Below are 20,758 nucleotides of genomic sequence, written 5' to 3'. Positions count from 1 at the left end.
ATTGGCCTCCTCAGCCACACTAGATGCTGTTCCAAGTCCTCCATACAGAGCACATTACCATAGTCTTTCAAGACTGAAGGATGCCTAACTGGCCACTTAATGCAAAATGCACACCCTAAACGTCGTGATCTAAGAAGGCCTATATGTGACTACCCCACATCAGATTCAGGCCTGTTTATATGGTAATTGTACAATTTGATAATTTTTGGATGTAGACCTAAAGTAAGTGTGTGTGTGTGTGTGTGTGTGTGTGTGTGTGTTTATGAGTACATTAAAAATGTGAAACACACATGTAAACACTTATCGTCTTCATTTGTAAGTTTGATTAACCAGGTTCCAATTTTTGAGTAATTGCTATCGGGTTCTACTGTGTCAGATGACTTAATCCAAAGTCATCTGTGTCAGATGACTTAATCCAAAGGTATTTATTTACATGGTCTGCCCATCTGAAGGTTTTGCTGAATGGCTCAGTGTCTTCCATTTCATTGTCATCATCCTCATATTCCATTCAATTATTTTAAAAACCTTTGGTTCTTCTTCGTGACCTCTGTGAATGCACACAATTGGGTTGTTCTGCGCCTGCGCAGGACGTCTTGAAAGTTTCTAAAGCTTAAAGACATGTGATTAGTAGGATGTTTCCCCATGGAGTTCATGCTCTGCCCTCCAAAAGTTCCCTCAGTTCTTTTTTGCCGCTGCTTCGGTTGGACTTGTTTTGGAACGTTAGTGCGATTACTGAGATCAATCCTTTAAACAGTGGTTCTTAACCTTGGGTTACTCAGGTGTTTTTGAACTGCAACTCCCAGAAATCTCAGCCAGCACAGCTGGTGGTGAAGGCTTCTGGGAGTTGCAGTCCAAAAACACCTGAGTAACCCAAGGTTAAGAACCACTGCTTTAAACCATTTTGGCTATTTTCAATTATCTATTCCATATTTTCAATCATCTCTTTAATTGTACGTTCCCCTGTAAGTTATCCACTTCTTCTTTTCTTTTATTTACTCCATTCATTTTCTCTTCTTCCTGTGGTTTTTTCTCGCCCCCCCACCTTTCCCTTCCCTTTCCCCCTACCTTTTATGCCCCCCAGGGCCCTTCAAGCGGTGCATGCTTTGCACGAATAAGATCCTGCTTACCTATGGTCATGACTGTTGCCTCTTCTGCTTAGGAGAACAACACTAAACACACTCCTGCCCCGAGTGCAAAAAGCTTACTAACCCTGCTTTAAAACTATGCTTACAAAGGCTTTGCTACTATCTTTGGGAAAGGTCTCTTAATCTGACCTCCATGGATCCGGCAACCTCTCCAACTCCGCATCCAGAATGTCGAGAAACCTCTCACCCAATATTGAGCCTAACAACTCCATCACCTCAACAAAAGGACGCTTCTAAGTTGCTTTGAAGTTGAACTCGACCTCCATGTTGAAAGCTCCATCCTGTCCCAATGACCCATCTAAGAAAAAGAAAGATAACACTAAACCTAAGAAAACTAAGAAGCCTACAAAATCGACTCAAATACATCCACCTCAACTGGTGATCCTATCACCCATCCTCTAGGAGTCATCTAGAGTTCGATCTTGGATAGAGATGATCTTGGATAGAGATGATCCCACTAACACTGGCTCAGGCTGCAGCCTCCATTGCTAGCCTTTCGCTGAATACTGGTGTATCTCCAGCTTATCATGAGGGTGGGCGATACCTCTTCAGGTCTCTAGCTCAGAGTCGCCACATCACTCTCTCCGCAAACATAGGACAAAGAGACAACACCTTTCTCCAATCTAATATCTCCCTTCGTACAGGGAATTTTACTATTATAACGAACCATCTCGGTATCCAACTAGAGATGACCATGGGGAGCGGTATTATCAATACAACCCCTACTATTCTGAAGACCTGACTGAACAGGTCTATTAGAGATATGCTTCTTCACCTTCCATATCACCTTCACCACCACGACATTGACGGACTTCATCCTCAGCATACCCAATATCAACTCACCATACATCGATCCCTATAAAATCGGCCCTCAAACGTACTCTCCTGGTACCAGATTCTCAACCGCAACCCAAACAAGCTAAGCACTCTTCCAAGCACTCTCAACATCACCACCACCTACAAAGGGCACCCAACTCCTCCCCCTGACATCGAACAACGTCCGGTATCACAACTACCTCCACCATCACTCCCATCAGCATTGGCGATGAAACCACTACACCGATTATCCTCACAATCGTCCCTTTCCATTCAAGATTCAACATCCAGTATATCCCAGGAATCACCTTCTAATTTACCTACTCCATCTTCTGATGGTGGTGAAAACCACCCTCCACCCCCATCAAAATATTTCAAATCTTATTCCCAGCTGGTTATGCGAATGGCAAAATCATTACAAAATCGACATCAAAGAACCACTGCCTCAGAAAAAAGACCTGGTCAAGATAAAACACCACCTCTTAGTTTGAGTTTCATTCCGGCGATCCACGATTTAGTAAAGGAATCATGGGACAAACCCCCCTCATCACTTCAGATTTCACAATGAGTGGAGAATGATTATAAAATTCACAGCCCCAACACAGCTTTCCTTTCCAAACATCCCACACCACTCCCAAAGCCAACTACACCAGAGCACAGAGTGCTATACTCTGAAGATGCCTGCCACAGAGACTGGCAAAATGTTAGGAAGAACAACCTTCAAAACATGGCCAAAGAGCCTGAAAAACCCACGACAACCATTAGATCCCGGCCGTGAAAGCCTTCGCGAATATATCCCACACCAAATTCAATGATTGTAGAATCTAATCACTCAAGAGCACATAACAAATCATCTGTGGTTCCCACCAACTGAGAAGGAAGGAAACTTGACATTCTGGGATGATGACTCTATTCCCTTATATCATTTATCATGAAGGTCATGAACTACCAAGCCACTATGGGCACATACCACTACCAGCTATGGAGTAGGACCCTACCTATCATCCAAGCAGCTCCAGACACCACCAAGACAGAAGCCCTGAACATTCATGCCGAGGCTGAACAGGAAAGAATAGCTTCCCGCCATACCATGGATGCTGCCTCTAAGGCTATGTCCACATCTATTGCCTTGAGGCACCATGCCTGGCTGAGATCAGCAGGTATCTCAGATGATACTAGAGCAAGGATAGAAGACCTTCCTTTTGATAGTGTTGGCATTTTCAATACTAAAATGGACGAGGTCATGGACAATCTCCATAAAATCCGCAAAACGGCACGCTTGTATTCCACCCAGCAACCTTACTGGTCTCAGTGTCCTCAATTCCAAAGTCAACCTTTCTTTCAACATCAGTTTCAACCATACCAATAACCATATTGATCATACAAGCCGCAAGTATCTGACAGATCCTATCCAGGCCCATCTACATCTACCGTACCTTCCTTTTGACCTCAACAGCAACAAGCACATTGACAGCCCTTTCTACACCCACAAAAAAAGAGTAAGCAGTATCCATAAACCCCTTCTATCTACATTTCAAATTGGCTTCATCCCTTCATCTTGGCTTGGCTTGTTCAAGCTGGATTGTTCAAGCTATTTCATTGGCCTATGATCTCACAGGCAAGACATCTCCTGAACATTTAAGAGCTCATTCTACCAGAGCGCTGTCAACTTCTACTGCCTTCCACCGTGGAATAGAGCTTCCTCACATCTGCTGATCAGCTACATGGGCTAATCCATCGACCTTTGTGAGGCACTACCATCTGGAAGAATGATGCTGCTTTAGGCAGAGAGATCTTGACATCTTTTCTACTGTGACGTCCCACCATCCAGTAAGTGAGCTTGTCAGTCACCCATTTGTGTGCATTCACAGAGGCCATGAAGAAGAAAGAGAGGTCACCTACCTCTAACCATGGTTCTCCTAGTGGTCCTCTGTGAATCCACACATCCCACCCAACCTCTTCTGAACTAAAGACTTGCAGGGATACGGGAAAACAGTAAAGTACAGTTTATGATTTGTTTGTAGATCATTCTATAAATTCATGTCCTTAACAAACTTTCAACTTCAGGCAGACAACCATCCATGAATATGGCAAGCATGTGAAGGACACAGAAGGGTCCTGGACCCACAGTGGATAAGTATGGTGACCACATAACCAACAGCGAGTGCTAGATGGCAAAGGGCAACAGATAGGGCTGATTTTCTCATATTTATCAAGTGGAGTTTATACTATTAAGTCACAATTGGCATATAATATAGCAGGAAGAGTGTCTATAACACCTGCTTGAACTATGAAACACTTGCTGAGAATGTTTATTTGTAAAACTGATCTGGTCTGTAAGCACAGCAGAATAAGATGCTAGAAGACTGGGTTGCACCAATGGCATCTGTGCATGTGTGGGTTGCAATTTTTTGAGCGTTCCCCATTTCTTGCATGTTAGAAAATATTACAATGGGATGAACAGTGGGCTACAACTTTTCTTCTTATGTGCCAAAATGGGGAGAGTGGTCACTAGTGAGGATTTTATGTTTTAAAATAAAGGTAAAGGTAAAGGTTCCCCTTGACAATTTTTGTCCAGTCGTGTTCGACTCTAGGGGGTGGTGCTCATCCCCGTTTCCAAGCCATAGAGCCAGCGTTTGTCCGAAGACAATCTTCCGTGGTCACATGTCCAGTGCGACTTAGACACGGAACGCTGTTACCTTCCCACCGAGGTGGTCCCTATTTATCTACTTGCATTTGCATGCTTTCGAACCGCTAGGTTGGCAGGAGCTGGGACAAGCGACGGGCACTCACTCCATCGCATGGATTCAATCTTACGACTGCTGGTCTTCTGACCCTGCAGCATAGGCTTCTGCAGTTTAGCCCACAGCGCCACCACATCCCATGTTCCCTATGTTTTAACATAGGGAACATTAAACAGTAGTAACCACCTCTGTTCTGTTGCTTGTAAAGAATGTGCCTCACTTCTCATGAGAAACCAAGCAAAGTTGGGAGCAAGCAGACTATACATTTTTTTTTACATCTGAAGATCCAGAAGGACATAGCTCTGGCTCCAATCCATTACCGTGAGAGGAAAATGTGGGCTGAATTGTATATCATGCTTGAGACTGTTTATGGAAACTTATTTTCCCTGTTTCTGTGAACCTTTTTGACTAGATACGTGATTATTCAGATCCTTGTGTAAAGCATTTTCATGATCCACTGTCATTTTATATCACTACCCTTTCTTTAAGGAATATTTAACACCATGCCTCCTTTTTTCTTTTAAAGAGCGAAATCAGCTGTTGGAGGAATTATCCATTCATTCTCTAAAAGTCTGTGGTTTTCTGTATTCAACTGCTGTCTAGTATCTTTTAACACACTTCCTTACAAGACATGTTGCTCCTTTCATTTCATAGGACTGAGACACTACACACTCAATTTCTCTCCCATCTTTTGTTCTATTATTTTCCCATTTTTTTTAAAAAAATAAACATGTCCTTCATATCAGGGAAATACTCCTTTTTTCCTTATCTGTACTCAGTGGAAAAATTGCAGTAACACTTTTTTTTTAAAAAAAATAGAAGTACTTCTCTGTAGTCTACATCTATTCCTTCTAGGAACAAAAATGTAAAAGAAAACAATATCTCCCTGCAATATGGATTCTGTTCCAGAGGACAGGTTGTTGCCTGCCCAGCACAGCAGATTAAGATGTTGTATGTTTTTAACCAAAACACCTGAGAGCCAGGAGATAACAACAAGAATGAAACAGAGAAGCAAGAATGAGCACTCAGGTGAGAGCTTATGCCTGTTTCACCATTCTTCTGACCGATAATAATAATAATAATAATAATAATAATAACAACAACAACAACAACAACAACAACAACAATAACAATAACAACAATTATAATGAATGAATGAATGAATGAATGAATGAATGAATGAATGAATGAATGAATGAATGAATAAATAAATAAATAAATAAATAAATAAATAAATAAATAAATAAAGGAAGACTACAAAGAACCCAAAGTGAGGTGCCTGAAAATAGTCATTGTTATTTTGGTGTAGCCCAGTTATAACTGGTACAGAGTAATTAAAACAATGACATTTTTCACTTTTAGGTTTGATCAGGAAAACACTGTTTTCTGTGCCCTGCAGCCTTTTGACCTCCATCCTAACAGCAATGATCACCCAAAGGCCAACATTGAGTAACAGGTTAAGTCTGTGTGAGTTTTTGTTGAGGGGAAAGAGACTGTTGGCTTCTACTTCCTCTTTCCTCTTTCCGAATAATGTAATTACTTTTCTACATTCAGAATTCAGTCATGCAGAAGTGCCGTCTTTCTAAACCAAGACATATGTGTGTTCACAAAGTGCACTGAAGAAGCAATAAAGGTAGAAGTTGTCTACATGGGAAGCTCTTTATTATTTACCAATATCTGTTCTACATTTTGGGCATTGTGTGTCTCATTACTGTATTTCCATGGACAGTTATTTCTGCTGTGTTGTGTGATTTTTTTTTTTGCCTTATTCTATGCCAAAATAACTTGTATGCTGTACGATTTTGCTGATGCAACACAAGCAGAGAAATCATAGAATTAAAGAATAATGGAGTTGGAAAGGGGCATAAGGTAATTGAGTCCAACCCCCAGCTCAATGCAGGAATCCAAATCAAAGTATATCTGACTGATAGTTGCCTAATTTACTATTGAATGCCTCTATTATTGAAGCGGTCACCCCAAGGTAATTGGTTCCATTGTTGTACTATTCTAACAGGAAGTTTTTCCTGATATTCAGCCAAAATATGACTTCCTGTAATTTGAGCTCATTATTACCTGTCTTGCACTCTGGAATGATTGAGAACAGGTCCCGCCCCTCGTCTGGATGACAGCTTTTGGGCTGGCTTGTTTTTTGGAGAATGTAATCTCAGTCTTTCCTTAGGATTATGCATGTAACAGAATGTGTGAGGATGAAATGGAATCACTAGTCATACTCCTCAGTGTCCACAGACTCCCCTCTCATGTGTTTAGTGGATGTGTTCAAGGAATGTGTGGAGAGCCCTCCAGCCTCCCCTTGTCTCAACTGTTCCTCTCAGACTCCTGTCATGTTAGCTATGACCTGTATCTTCACACAGCTCATACTGTGCTCTCAGACAAATCTTCCACTTCAGACTTACAACAGTCCAGTAGCAACTGCATTCAGTATCTGGTGGATTATGGAAATTGTTGGTTGGTGAACATGCTAACATGCTGCTAGGTATAGGTATAGGTTCCCCTTGACATTTAGTCCAGTTGTGTCCGACTCTAAGGCGTAGTGCTCATCCCCATTTCCAAGTCATAGAGCCAGCATTTGTCCGAAGACAGTTTCCATGGTCACGTGGCCAGCGCGACTAGATATAGAACAGAGTTACCTTCCCACCGAGGTGGCACCTATTTATCTACTCACATTTTTTACATGCTAGGTTGGCAGGAGCTGGGACAAGTGACGAGAGCTCACTCTGTCATGTGGATTTGATCTTACAACTGTTGTTCCTTGACCTTGCAGCACAGAGGCTTCTACAGTTCAACAGCACCACCACTCCCTTAAAAGACCTGTAGTCTCCCACATAAATTTGCCTGGGTTTTAAGATTAGAAGGAGATTATATTTCAGTCCCATCAGGCTCAGAGTCAAGTTTTATAGGGACAAGAGTTTCTCAATGGCTATTCCTGGAGTAGGGAATCCCCATAGTGTATACCTGAGGAAAGGGTGTTTGTGTTTTCTTTTAAAGGGTGCATAACTGTGTTTTTAAGTTAGCTTTTAATACAAAGATAGACCTGTGTCTTAATATTACAATTTATTGTTTTATTAATTTTCCAATCTGCACCTTTCACAACATCTTTATATGATCTGTCTTGAGTCCCACTTTTGAGAGAAAGACAGGATATTAATGCAATAAATTAATGTCAAAGGTGATTAGAGTAAGCAAGCCCAGGACTCATAAATGTATATCTCTGCTTAATAAGCTGATATCTGCATATCCAAAGCTGGACATCGACAGAAATAGTGACACAGAATCATTGTGTGGCCAAAGGGCTAACATGCAATAGACTACAGACAATATACTGTAGACTATAGAACAGCTTTATATCAGTTCAGATGCTTGTGCATCATGTTCCTCTTTTCCTGGATTTTTTTTTTAGTCAGTGATGAATATATGAGAAATACCTTGCATTTCCGAGTCAGTTTGTTTTGAGTTTAAAGAAAGGAAATCCAAAATAGGTCAGCTGAATAGTTTTCAGTACCAAGCTATCGTTTCTCTTACTGAGTTCTCTACGCTACCAAATAGGGTAGTTAGGAAAAGATTTTTCTGACATTCTTAATTATTTTGAACAAGCATTTCCCCCCTCTGTGTTCCTCACAGACGCCAAGTTTTGAGAAGGAAGTGCTTTGTCTTTCAATTAAAAATATCCAAACAACCCCACAGAGTCATGATGGGAGAAACCAAAACAAGTCCTCAACTGCAGATAAATGGAGATTGGCTGATCCTGATTTGTAGAGAGGCAGAGGAAGACCCCTTCTCTGACCTCCTGACCTCGGGCATCACAGGTGGTGAACAAGCACAAAGGGGACTTGGCTGTGGATGCTGCTTGGGGGTGCTTTCCATAGGACAGATTGTAAACTTGTCCTTTTATGAGCTCCCTGTGGGGGTTCTCACCAAGTCAGCAGACGAAACTGTGGCCGGAGGGAAATAAACATATCCATAAAAGCTTTTCTGATTGCCACTATTAATAAAATTGAGGGCTGTAAACAAATTTATAGCTGTTGTTTTTGAGTTAGGGTGGGGCTCAGCAATAAAGTGAGGATGTGAAGGAGCAGGAGGAGGGGGGAAAGAAAGAAAGAACAGACTGTTACAAGGCAACATGGATCCACTGAAAGGGGCAAAGAAGTAGGAAACCTGGGTGCAAAAGTCCTGAACATTATCCAAACATTTTAATGCAGTAGTTGCCCTACCACAAAAGATCCATGTGCTTATGAGAAATGGCCGTCTGGGCTCCTCCTCCTCCTCATCTTCTGTCCATTTTTCGATGTCTCTTTTTTGGGGGAAAATGCTACACAACTTCAAAGGGAACCCCCCCCCCCAGTTTAAAACAATGAAGCAAATCAAATAATTCATCCCAATTAAAGGAGACCCATTGAATGGAGCTTTTAACTAAACTTTTCTGCAACTCCCATTGATCCAACAGGTTTACTCTAGATGGGACAAACAGTTGGATTTAGCCCAGTTAAAACCAATACTTCACCTTCCTGTAGCCACTTTTAGGAATAACTGATTCACCTAAGGACATACTTACTTTGAAATATAATTAATCAGAATAGTTAACAAAGTCCAGCTTTTTAAGTCATCAAAATTCAAACATATGCTATTTCCATACTGTAAATTTAAAGGAAAGCTTACTGTGAGAGAAAAGAAAGAAAGAAAAGGAGGTGTTTGCTCCTTCTTCCTTTCTGTTTTTAAATTGCAACATATCCTCAATTATTTTATTTATCTATTGATTTTAGCTAATTTCATCCTAGATATAAAATTCTCCAAGGCAAGTGACATAAGTACAACATTTTCCAATGTATGCACCAAAGAACTGCTGGATAGCTCAGTGGTTTAGGTCTCTGGCCAAGAAGCCAGAGTTTGGGAGTTTGATTCCCCCACAGTGTCTCTTTGACAGGGGGCTGAACTTGATGAAAGGGTTGCTTCTAGCTCTGCAGTTCTAAGATTATATTGATGAATATGACGATGATATTAAAAGCAATTCATAGAACACTGAACAGAGACCAGACTGCCTTACAATCTCTATGCATCTGAAAAAATGGGCGGCAGTGCTTTAAAGTCTCTATCAAATGAAACTGGCCCGTTTGTAAGACGCTACATGACTTTTTGCTTGTTCTTCTGGAACAGACTAACACAGTTCTCACCCCTGCATATATTGCATCTAGCACTGTGGAGGTCAACTGCATTCAGCCAGAATCTGTGTCTTCCTGGCACAAAGGTCTCTCTAGAGGACAGTGGAAAGGAAAAATAAAAAGGGGTTGATGTACTTCTAAGCCAAGGGTCATAGCCTTTCGTAGCAGAAGATTGTTTCTGATTACAGGAAAAGAAACTTCTGTGGCTGTAGACTGGAGAGTGCTTTTGAGGTAAATAGCATAACTTAGAGTGACAAGCGCTATAATGATTGGTCTAATTGCTGCAATCAATATTTCTCTTATTTGCATTATCATCCCTTTCTAATTTCTGAACTAAACGACTCAATTTTTTAAAACACGGGCACATAATTTCAGCACATATATGAATGGCTTGTCCCTGCCCTGTCTCTCTCCTGTCCAACGTATCCATGGATAGTCACCTGCAATTCACCACAGACATGCCTAATACTTTGCATTTATTTTTTGGTTTATTTCTGCTGATCCCACATAGAAGGGAGGGAGTATTGTGTCAGTCTGTTTTCAAGCACTGAGATGAATAAAATACACATTTCAAGGGGAAATGTTTTTTAACAAAGCCAAAGAGTCTGAAATGTTTTTGTGGAGCTGTTTGTTCATAGTATTTGGACAGAATCAAGCCCAAGCCAACCATCTTTAGATCCTGGGTCTTTTTAAATGGGGGATGTAAAGATATTCTCAACTTACCTTACATTGAAATCAAGTGGATGCTAAATGTGGGAACAGTGACTGGGACCACTGCTCATTATACCACTAGTTCAGAAAATCAGGTTGTGCTTCAGGCCTACTGAAATCAGTGGGATTAGCGAGTTATCGCTACTAACCTAACCCCTTTCACTTGCAAGGGGGCTGAAATGTGAATCAAGAGCTGAGTAGACCTGTTGTGACCTGTGGAAAGGTTTGATGGCAGAGCCTCGAAATATACAAAGTCATGCCATGCTCATAATAGTAGGGCAGGAACGACAGCAGCCTTACAGTTTTCTTCCCTTCCCACCCTGTTCCCTCTCCCTTTATCTAACTCCTTCCCACTGAAAGCAAAGGGAAGAAATTGAGGTATGCCAGTTCTTGGGCTGGCATAGATTTGTAGCTAATTTGGGGGCATGGATGCAGACCAGGAGAGCTGTGGAATGTTTGGACCTGAAGCTTCTCCCAGCACATCTACGATCACACATCTTTCCACTCCTTTCCAATACCAGAAATATCAGTAAAGGATAAAGATGCAACTATATGGTCAAATATTGTGAGATTTGTCCTACTTATAAAACAGAGAACTCCTGCGCAGGCGCAGATTGAACCCAATTGTTGCAATTCAAGGTATTTTTTTAACATACCGGCTAACTAGAGGCTGATTCAAATTGGTCCAGACCTTTTTTGCTCTCCCAGTGGATTTTCCCCCCTCTTCTGCTGGGGGGCTTCTAATTTTTCAAGCTGGAATGATTCAAATAAGCTTTTTAACATGTCGTTAGTTGTGATGTGTTCTTTTAAAGATGGGGTGGTGGTGTTTGTAGGTAGTATTCCAGTGACACAGGCAGTTGGGGTATGATGTTCAAGATACCCCTGCATTCTCTCCTCTTCCCCCCCCCATTCTCCTCTGAATTTTCTAAAAACATTTCTTACGTATATGAGATTAGCACTAAATCACCCTATTGCTGGGTCGTTGCTAATATTTTCCATATTTATGCCCCTGTCATTTCCCCATCAGATCAGCAGAGGTGGGACTAGAAGAAGGAAAGAAGGGAGGTTGTGCACTAGAATGCAAATCACATAGCACCTGGTATGGATGGTGACTTCCTGAATCAATTTGCAGCCCTGTGTGAGCACTGACCACAATTTCAAATGTAATATGAGCTGTGAATCAGCTCTCAGCAAAGCTGAATTACATTGATTTAGCTTTCCAGTGTAGTTGCACCATTAGACACAGATATTGCCATGGGGGTTGGAAGCATGGCTCTTGTTCTTCAATGCAAGATCTCTCTCTCTCTCTCTCTCTCTCCCTGGATCAGATTTTTTTTGGGTAGCATGGAGGGAGAAAGTTCTATTGTAATTGCCAGTGGGATGCTCAATTTAGCTTAAAATTCAGTTCCTGGATAAAGACACACATTTCATACAGGTTTACAGTATGACCTGGCAGACCATGTATAAAGTGTATATGCATAAACACAATGCATAAATAGGCCTGGCGAAGTCACACAGATACCAGATGAACACTGGATCAGAATACATAAAAAGGAAAAGGGCAGCAGAGGGAGAGATTACTTCTTTATTTATTTGCTTCAATCAGTGGCCTGTGTTATCTTGTATTTTCCATTCAAGGAAACAAAGGAAAGGAGAGCTTTAAAAGGATGCAGGTCCATTATTCTCTGTCATTAACATCTGCAAACTGGACATGCTAATCTGAACCATGTGGTGTGTAAATCAATTATTTCTTTTAGGTATATGAAATTCCTTATGTTGAAGATAAAGGATGTTACAAGGCTCAATGAAACGAGAGAATAGGAATGATAAATCAGAACAGATTGTCCCTAGTTTGGGGAATGTCATAATAAACTGCCACCCAGTTGGCAATTTCTATTCCATTCATTAGTTCTTAATTAATGCTCTATAACATAAAGAGTAAACAATTATTGCTCTGCTTTGTTGCTTAATTAAGCAGAACAAAACTTTCCAAAATGTGGAACCTCAGGAGCGGAAGGTATTGTGCTTGTATGTGAGCAGCTGCCAACAATAATATGAAAAAATGTCTTGGTCTTGCCAAGACTGCTTTTCCGTGAAGTTGAAGCTTCTGCGAGTTATACGAAGCATTTTCTCCACACAGGGGTTCCTTTCCTCCCCTTCCTTTCCACACAGCTTTTTCAATGTCGGTCATCTTCCCTTCAGGCTGGAAGCTTTCCAGTCCTCTTGAAATACTTGACTAAGAATGCCACCCTAAACCCGCTTACTAGCAAGCAAGCAGCCTCATTCAACAATTCTGAAGTTATCTATGGAAGGTCTCTTCCCTGCTTGCCTCAGTGGGCCAGTACAAAGATGGGGATGTATGATCTCCAGGCTTAAAAGGAATGTACCTCATAATGCCAGCTGCAGGGGAGGGGTATTAGGAGACAGGGATCTACAGTGGGGTCTCTACTTAAGAACGTCTCTACTTAAGAACAATCCAACTTAAGAACAGCTCCATTTGCTAAATTTTGCTTCTACTTGAGAACAGAAATCCAAGATAAGAACAGGAAAAAAAACCTTTCCTGCTCTTTTTTTAACCTTAGGTCATCTTAGGTTAAAAAAAATTCTCCCCCTAGTGGTAGAGTACGTATTAACCAGCTTTGCATTAGTTCCTATGGGAACTAATGCTTCAATGTACAAACACACCTCTACATAACAAAAAAACAGCCAGAACAGGTTAATTGGTTTTAAGTCCATTCCTATGGGAAATTTTGCTTCAACTTAAGAACGTTTCAACTTAAGAACACCATTCCAAAATGGAGTAAGTTCTTAAGTAGAGGTTCCACTGTAGTTTCTATGGACGGAAAAGAGCAGATACGGATTAAATGGTTTTTCAATGCATTCCTATGGGAAATGCAGATTCAACATAAGAACTTTTCAACTTGAGAACCACCTTCCAATACGGATTATGTTCTTAAGTAGAGACCCCACTGTAGTTACCTCCTGTGCTCCCAAAGGCATCTGGTGGGGCCACTGTGAGATACGGGAAGATGGACTAGACGGGCCTTTGGCCTGATCCAGCAGTGTTCTTCTTATTTTATGGTTTGCTTCTAAAGAGAGGGTCCTTCAAAAGCTGTGCTTAGCTTCCAATGACCTATCACCAAATAAAGTGAATTTGCAGTTTGCAGAGCTGAGAAGCCTCATATGAGGATGAACAAATGAATTTCACCTATTAAGGTGCTCTGCTTTTCATGTCAGGCTGTCTGTCACATCTGTTTGGAACCCAGGCTTCTCATCTTCACCATCCGGTAGGCTGTGGACCAAAATATTCATTACAGGTAGTCCAATATTTGAAGAGGGAATTTAATTTTGGGGACATCTGATTGTAAAAACAAGAATAGTATATCACACAGGGGGTGCAACACACAGATTCTGCTGTGGGTACTTGGTGTTTGTGTGTGACAAGAGCATTTGGTCAACTTGTTATTTGATTTTTCACTACATATTAGCTATTCTGTTGTGACAAACTATTGTGTTCCACACCACAGTTTGAACTTCCTACAGCTATCCATGAGCTGCTACTGTCTATTAAATCATTATAAATTACAAGGCTGTGTGTTATTCAGCTGGTGAACTATCCACTCAGAAAGAGCATAATTTCCATGGCCTTTTCCTCAGCAGGTTAGCTACATTGTGAATAGTTTCCATGGTGATCCCAATGAGTCGTGCTTCCTAAAATTTGAAAAATGACAACACAACAAATTACTGGGGTATGGTGCCATCAACTGTTTTGCTTTATTTAGTTTTTTGTTTTGTTTAGTTTCAAGAACCACAGCTAGATGTCATGTTAGCATGAAGAAAACCTGGCAACAATAAAGTTTATTACAAACAGTCTTCCAAAGACATGACATTTCTACTGCCATCAAAATCAAACAATGTGTGATTTTCATTTTTTTTTTTTTAGAAAAACAGCAGGTACAATAATGTGATCAAGATTGGGACCAATGCATACCCCCCCCGGTGCTCTATTTTCTTGAGCAAAATTCCTCATGTGAAGTTGCCATTTGCCCTGGAAAGGATTTGACTTTAGATATCTATAGTGGGGGATAAGCACCGTGGTGTAGTGGATAGAGTGATGGACTTGGGAGACTCATGTCAAAATCCCTGTACAGCCATGGAAACTCACCGGGGGTGCAGAAACTGGTGAAACCACTTCTTAAATATCTCACTTAACTTGAAAGGCCTATTAGGGTCACCATAAGTTGGTTTTGACTTGCTGGCACACTAAAACCACCACCTGTTGTGGCTTACCTGGTGGGTGGGAGTGGGGTAAAAGTCAAATGGAAATATTTTGGTATGGAGTTATCTATCTATCTATCTATCTATCTATCTATCTATCTATCTATCTATCTATCTATCTATCTATCTATCTATCTATCTATCTATCTATCTATCTATCTATCTATCCATCCATCCATCCATCCATCCATCCATCCATCCATCCATCCATCCATCCATCCATCCATCCATCCATCCATCCATCCATCCATCCATCCATCCATCCATCCATCCATCCATTACCCATCTGGGCGAGGGCCACTCTGGGCAGTTTACAATACAGAATAACAATATCCAGAAATCAAATCATCAGGTACAACTCAAATCTATTATTATGATTACTATTATTAGTAGTAGTTTTATTTATATTTCTCCCAACAAGGGATCCAAAACTCTCTGTACATAAATAAACAATATAACAAAATCAAAATCAGACAATTTAAAATACATTCTACAACTTCCAAACATTTAGACATAATTAAATTAGTGGTAGATAGTGGCGATCAATCGTTAGCTTGAATGACAACAAGCTCTGTAGGTGGCATAGTTTCAAGAGGTAAAACAACCAGTTCTTTCCCTTAAAATCCCCACTGAAGGGGCCAGACTGATGGTGGGGCAGCTTATTCCATAGGTGTGGGATGACTACTGAGAAGAACTGATTTCTTGTCTTCTCCCTCTGGGCCTCTCTCAGGGTCAGGATGGGCAGTCCCAGTTGGGAGTAGACATTCTGTCACGTATCAAGGTTCCAAACCATTTAGGGCTTTGCAGGTTAAAACCATCACCTTGAAGCTGGGATGGAAATGAACAGGTAACCACTGTAGGGCAGCCAGAATCAGGGAGATGTTTTGGTATCTATTAGCTCCAACTAATAATCTGGCCACCATGGTCTGGACCTGCTGAAGTTTCCATATCAGTCTCATAGATAGTCCCATGTATACAGCATTACACTAATCTGTTATTGAGACTACCAGTGCATGGACCAACATGGTGAGGGACCTAGTGTCAAGAGCAATCTGTCTGAGGTGGAAATAAGTGGAGCAGACCACAAACTCTGCCTTGGTGTCCATAGGTAGAACTGAATCAAATAAATTGCCCAAACTGCACATCTCATCCTTAGCAGAGAGAGTAACGTAAAGGTAAAAGTTCCTCTTGACATTTAGTCCAGTCGTGTCTGACTCTAGGGGGCGGTGCTCATCTGTTTCCAAGCTACAGAGCCAGCATTTGTCCGAAGACAGTTTCCGTGGTCACGTGGCCAGTGTGACTAGACACGGAACGCCGTTACCTTCCCACCGTGGTGGTACCTATTTATCTACTTGCATTTGCATGCTTTTGAACTGCTAGGTTGGAAGGAGAGAGTAGCCCTTCCAAAAGAAATGGAAGCACCCAAACCATAGGCAACAGAAGCACCCATGCAGAGGACCTCTGTTCTTGCCTGGGTTCAGCCTTAGTCTGTTGTCCCACTTCCACCCCAGCATGGCAGCCAGGGAGCGTTCAAGGGACAGGACAGCATCTACTATAGATGAATGGAAAGAAAGATAGAATTGGGTGTCAGCCGTGTATTGATGACACAAAACTCCAAATTCCCTGATGACCTCTCCCAACAGCCTCATATAGATGTTAAATAACATTGGAGATGATTATTTGTTGAAAGAATAAGGTGGAGTAAACAGATAAAATCTATGCCACCTTAAATCCCATCACCACATTTTTGATGTGAAGATACAGAAACATGATCATATATTTTACCTGTTCGAGTCATTCACAAACATCCAGGTGTGTCATCAACTATTTTAATTCAGTTTCATGTTTGAAATACATTTGAGGCCATGAGTCAGAGCATGGAAATACTTATTACAAATGACAACTTGCATTACAGTAGGACCCCCCTTTATCTGCTGGGGATTGGTTCCAAGTCCCCCTGTAAATACCTAAAAGTGTGTCTATGTGTGACCTCTAAAGGGTGCCAGAGACCATGCTATAATTTCTTCACCATCAAATGTTCATAGCAAAGTCTTTGGCTCCCTCTTCTATGGCCACTTCTGGTAATATATGTGTAAATACTTTTTTTCTGGATTTTTTTCTTTTAATATTTTTAATATTCCCAGACTGTGGATAAATGAATCAGTGGATACAGATCCTGTGGATAAGGAGGTTCTGATGTATTTTATATTAAGGTAGAGGTCAATTGATGCAATTCTTTAGTAGTGTAACTGGCTTAGAGTTACCTTTATAGTTACAGGATATATATATATCTGATTACTTAAATATGGGGCTTTTTTCTACCACAGACCAACCATCTGTAGAATTCTTTTTTATATCTTCTTCTTGGTGCAGAGAAAAGCTTGGAGAAATTTGCCCAGTCTCACTTCCTCTGGAAAAGGAAAAATGATCAGTCTGGATTCTTCTTGGTTAAAAGAAACAAAAAGCTTTTCCTTACACTTCATGGCTTTGTTTTTGTATAGTGTGGAATACATCTTCACACATCTATCTTTAGAGAGCAGAATATGGAGCAGAGAGGAAAGATGGCTAACAATGGAAGCCACACCTTCCAGAATAGGTGGTCTCAAAGATTTTGCAGTGTGGGAAGCACCCCTAAATTTAGTTATAGATACAGAATGTGCTCCCCACATGTGTTCAGGATTACAGGGGAAGTGTACAAGGCTGCAATGCTCCAAAAATAAGTGCTATTGCTATGCTTGTCTGGAGAGTAGATTTCTCCCTGCAGTGATCTGAAACAACTGTTTATAATTAGTGTGAACATGCTGTCTCAACAAAGAGTAAAACCTAGGCTTCTCTGTCCAACATGGGCACAGGTCACAATAAATGTCTTATGTAGTATGGTTCATTTTGCTATCCCGTTATATGTAAAGGAGATGCATACCGTGTTTCTCCAAAAATAAGACAGGGTCTTGTATTAATTTTTGCTCCAAAAACGCACTAGGGCTTATTTTCAGGGGGTGGATAATTTTTTTCATGTACAGCAATCTACATTTATTCAAATACAGTGATGCCTCACATTACAACGTTAATTCGTTCCAGTGAAATGGCTGTAGAACAAAATTAAAAAGTCCATAGAAAAGCATTAAAACCCAATTAATGCGTTCCTATGGGCTTGAAACTCACCGTCCAGCGAAGATCCTCCATAGCGCGGCCCTTTTCGCTGCCCGTGCAGCGAGGAATCCGTCCCAGAAAAGAGTGGGGAGCCATTTTTTTACCAGGTGGCCATTTTGAATCCGCCGATCAGCTGGCCGAAAATAATCGTTTTGCGAGAATCGGTTCCCGAAGTCGGGAACCGATCATCGCAAAGCGAAATTCCCCCATTGAAACCATCGTAAAGCGATTTCGTTGTTAAACAGGGCGCTCGTCTTGCGAGCCACCACTGTACATTTGTGTCATCTTCTTGCTGCACAATGGTGGAGGGCAGGGTTTCATTTCACTGGGGCTTATTTTTGGGGTAGGGCTTATATTACAAGCATCCTGAAAAATCACATGAGAGCTTATTTTCAGGTTGGGTCTTATTTTCAGGGAAACAGGGTAGCATCTCATATGCAGAAGTGGAGTTCATACATACGCATAGTCATGGATCATAATCCACAAGTACACATATTGTTGATATAAAACAGTAGAGTTGGCCCTACTTTTAGGCAAAGGGAACAGCAGGTGCTGTTTCTTGAGTAAATACACACACGCGCGCACTCACACACACATGCACACACCCAAAAGAAAACACTACAGATATACCCAACTGCAGATATACATATGCAAAATTATTTCTGAGTGTGGAATGTGTATACAGTATCTGTGCTTTTTGTTAGCAAAAAGAAGTATACCATAATTTGCATCGGATCTGAAATTTTGGGCTGTTTGAAGTCAACATCTCAGTTGTCCTATTTTATGTCATCAGCTAAGTTGCATTTAAGTTTCAGCCATGCAGACATTTTCCCTGACTGATTTATTGCATGCCCACACAAGCGAAACAAAGTGTTTGCACCAGAAAGCTCTTTGATATCTTTACTTCATCAAGCTTTATTTTTAACCAGCCTTGGAAACAATAGCATCTGTTCTACATGAGATGTGTGCATTGGCATTTGCTGCACATCTGTGTGGACGATCTGTCCAGACGAACTTATGATTTAAAAATGTGTACCTTAAAGGGGCTGGTAGGAAAGAGGCGAAATAAATAAATAAATAAATAAATAAATAAATAAATAAATGCTGGTTTCCAACAGAGAGGCTTGGGACAGGAAGGTTATTTTTATCCTAGGATGCTTTTAATTTGAATTTTAAAAAATGCTTTACCACATTTTCTGCCACAAGTTCAAAAGGCTTGGCAACAAACATTTAATCTTTTTTAAAAATCTAGTATTGGCACTAAGCCATCATGAAGAAGCATGTGCAGTCAAATAGCTTATCTCCACCAAACTGTTTCCATTAATATGTTCCTTATTATGATCCCATATATTGTTCACTGTGACCAGCTGAACAATGTGGCAGTAATTCCTTAACAGGCCTCAATGTGCTTTGAACTGCAAGTACAGAAGGCCAGAACGGAACCACAGCAGTGGGACAGAGTGCTGAGAAGCAAAGCCAGATGCAGCCTCTGGAGAGCCATTTCCAGATGTTCTCCAGAAAGGGACCAGATCTCACAGCTGGGAATGTTTTCCCCTCACCTCTCTTGGAAAATACTCTGAAGATTTTTCATTAAGGATGCACCATTCGCTTATTGACGTCTGCAGCTATCCAAGGAGGTTATCTCAACATTCGTGAAATGTTAGCAAATGCAAAAATGACACTTCGGGGAAGGAGGAACACTTGAACTGTCATGCCTTCAGACATTTTCTCTCCTGAAGCACTAAGATTAAAATGATCCCTCACTTTTCTGGATTGGTCTCCAATGCTGTACAGAGATAAGAACACAAGAAAGGCCCACCTGGTCCAATGTTTGGGTCCTGCAGTGGGCAACTAAAAATAAGAAGCAGGACATAAGGGTATAGCACCCCTCCATAATTGCTGCTCACCCTTGACACTCTTAATAAGGAAGGAGGTAGATCAATGAAAAAAGAACAAGGGAAAGCAAAGTGCGAGAGAAGTTTATAAAAGGTGAGTAGATAATGTAGAAAGAATAGGCAGAGCTATTTTATACAAGTAATTATGCTACCCTGTGTAAATGGGATTCTATTCAGGAAAGCCTGAGGAACTGGATCTTTATAATTCTTGACTTAAATTCTTTTATTGGTACCTTTTAGACTGATGTGTAAAGTTTGTCATGAGAGAACAGCACATAGGGTGCAGCCAGCCAGCAAGAATTTCATCAATAAGAGGCTGAGGGAGCAGGCCGCCACTTGCAATACAAAGTGAAACTGAAAGCACAGTGGTTAAGAGTGAAATCAGTGGTTTTGCGGGAGAGTGAGCCAAGAAAGCCAAGACAGATAGGTACATTGTTTAGAATTAGCTATGTAACAGATTTTGGATAGCTAACAACAGAAATAAACTTAAACAATTGCAGTTGCTGCAGTTCAATGCAGCTGCTTAGAGTTCAATGGTAAGCCTGGGAGTAAGTACCATTAAGTACCATAAGTAAGTGTGGGGTACTGGTGGCTGAGAACCTAGAGCAACGTGCAGTCTTTAGACTAATTTCCAAAGCCTTCTGGAAAAGGTTCAGTATGGACCTCTAGCATGGGCAAATTCTTCCTCTCTCAGCAGTCTTACATGGGAGTTTTGGTAAGGTGAGGGAGGAGGGAAAACAGAAAGAGAGGAATCCAGAAGAGTGAAATGGCTGAGTTACCTCTGGCCCCACCTACCATCATTGTGAGTCTGACACAACTTACCGTATTTGTTTGTGTATAAGATG

Source organism: Pogona vitticeps, chromosome 3 (genome assembly GCF_051106095.1).
Source record: "Pogona vitticeps strain Pit_001003342236 chromosome 3, PviZW2.1, whole genome shotgun sequence".
In the NCBI taxonomy this organism is placed as follows: Eukaryota; Metazoa; Chordata; class Lepidosauria; order Squamata; family Agamidae; genus Pogona; species Pogona vitticeps.
The sequence above is the reverse complement of the archived record's forward strand: the minus strand, read 5'-3'. Positions refer to the sequence as shown.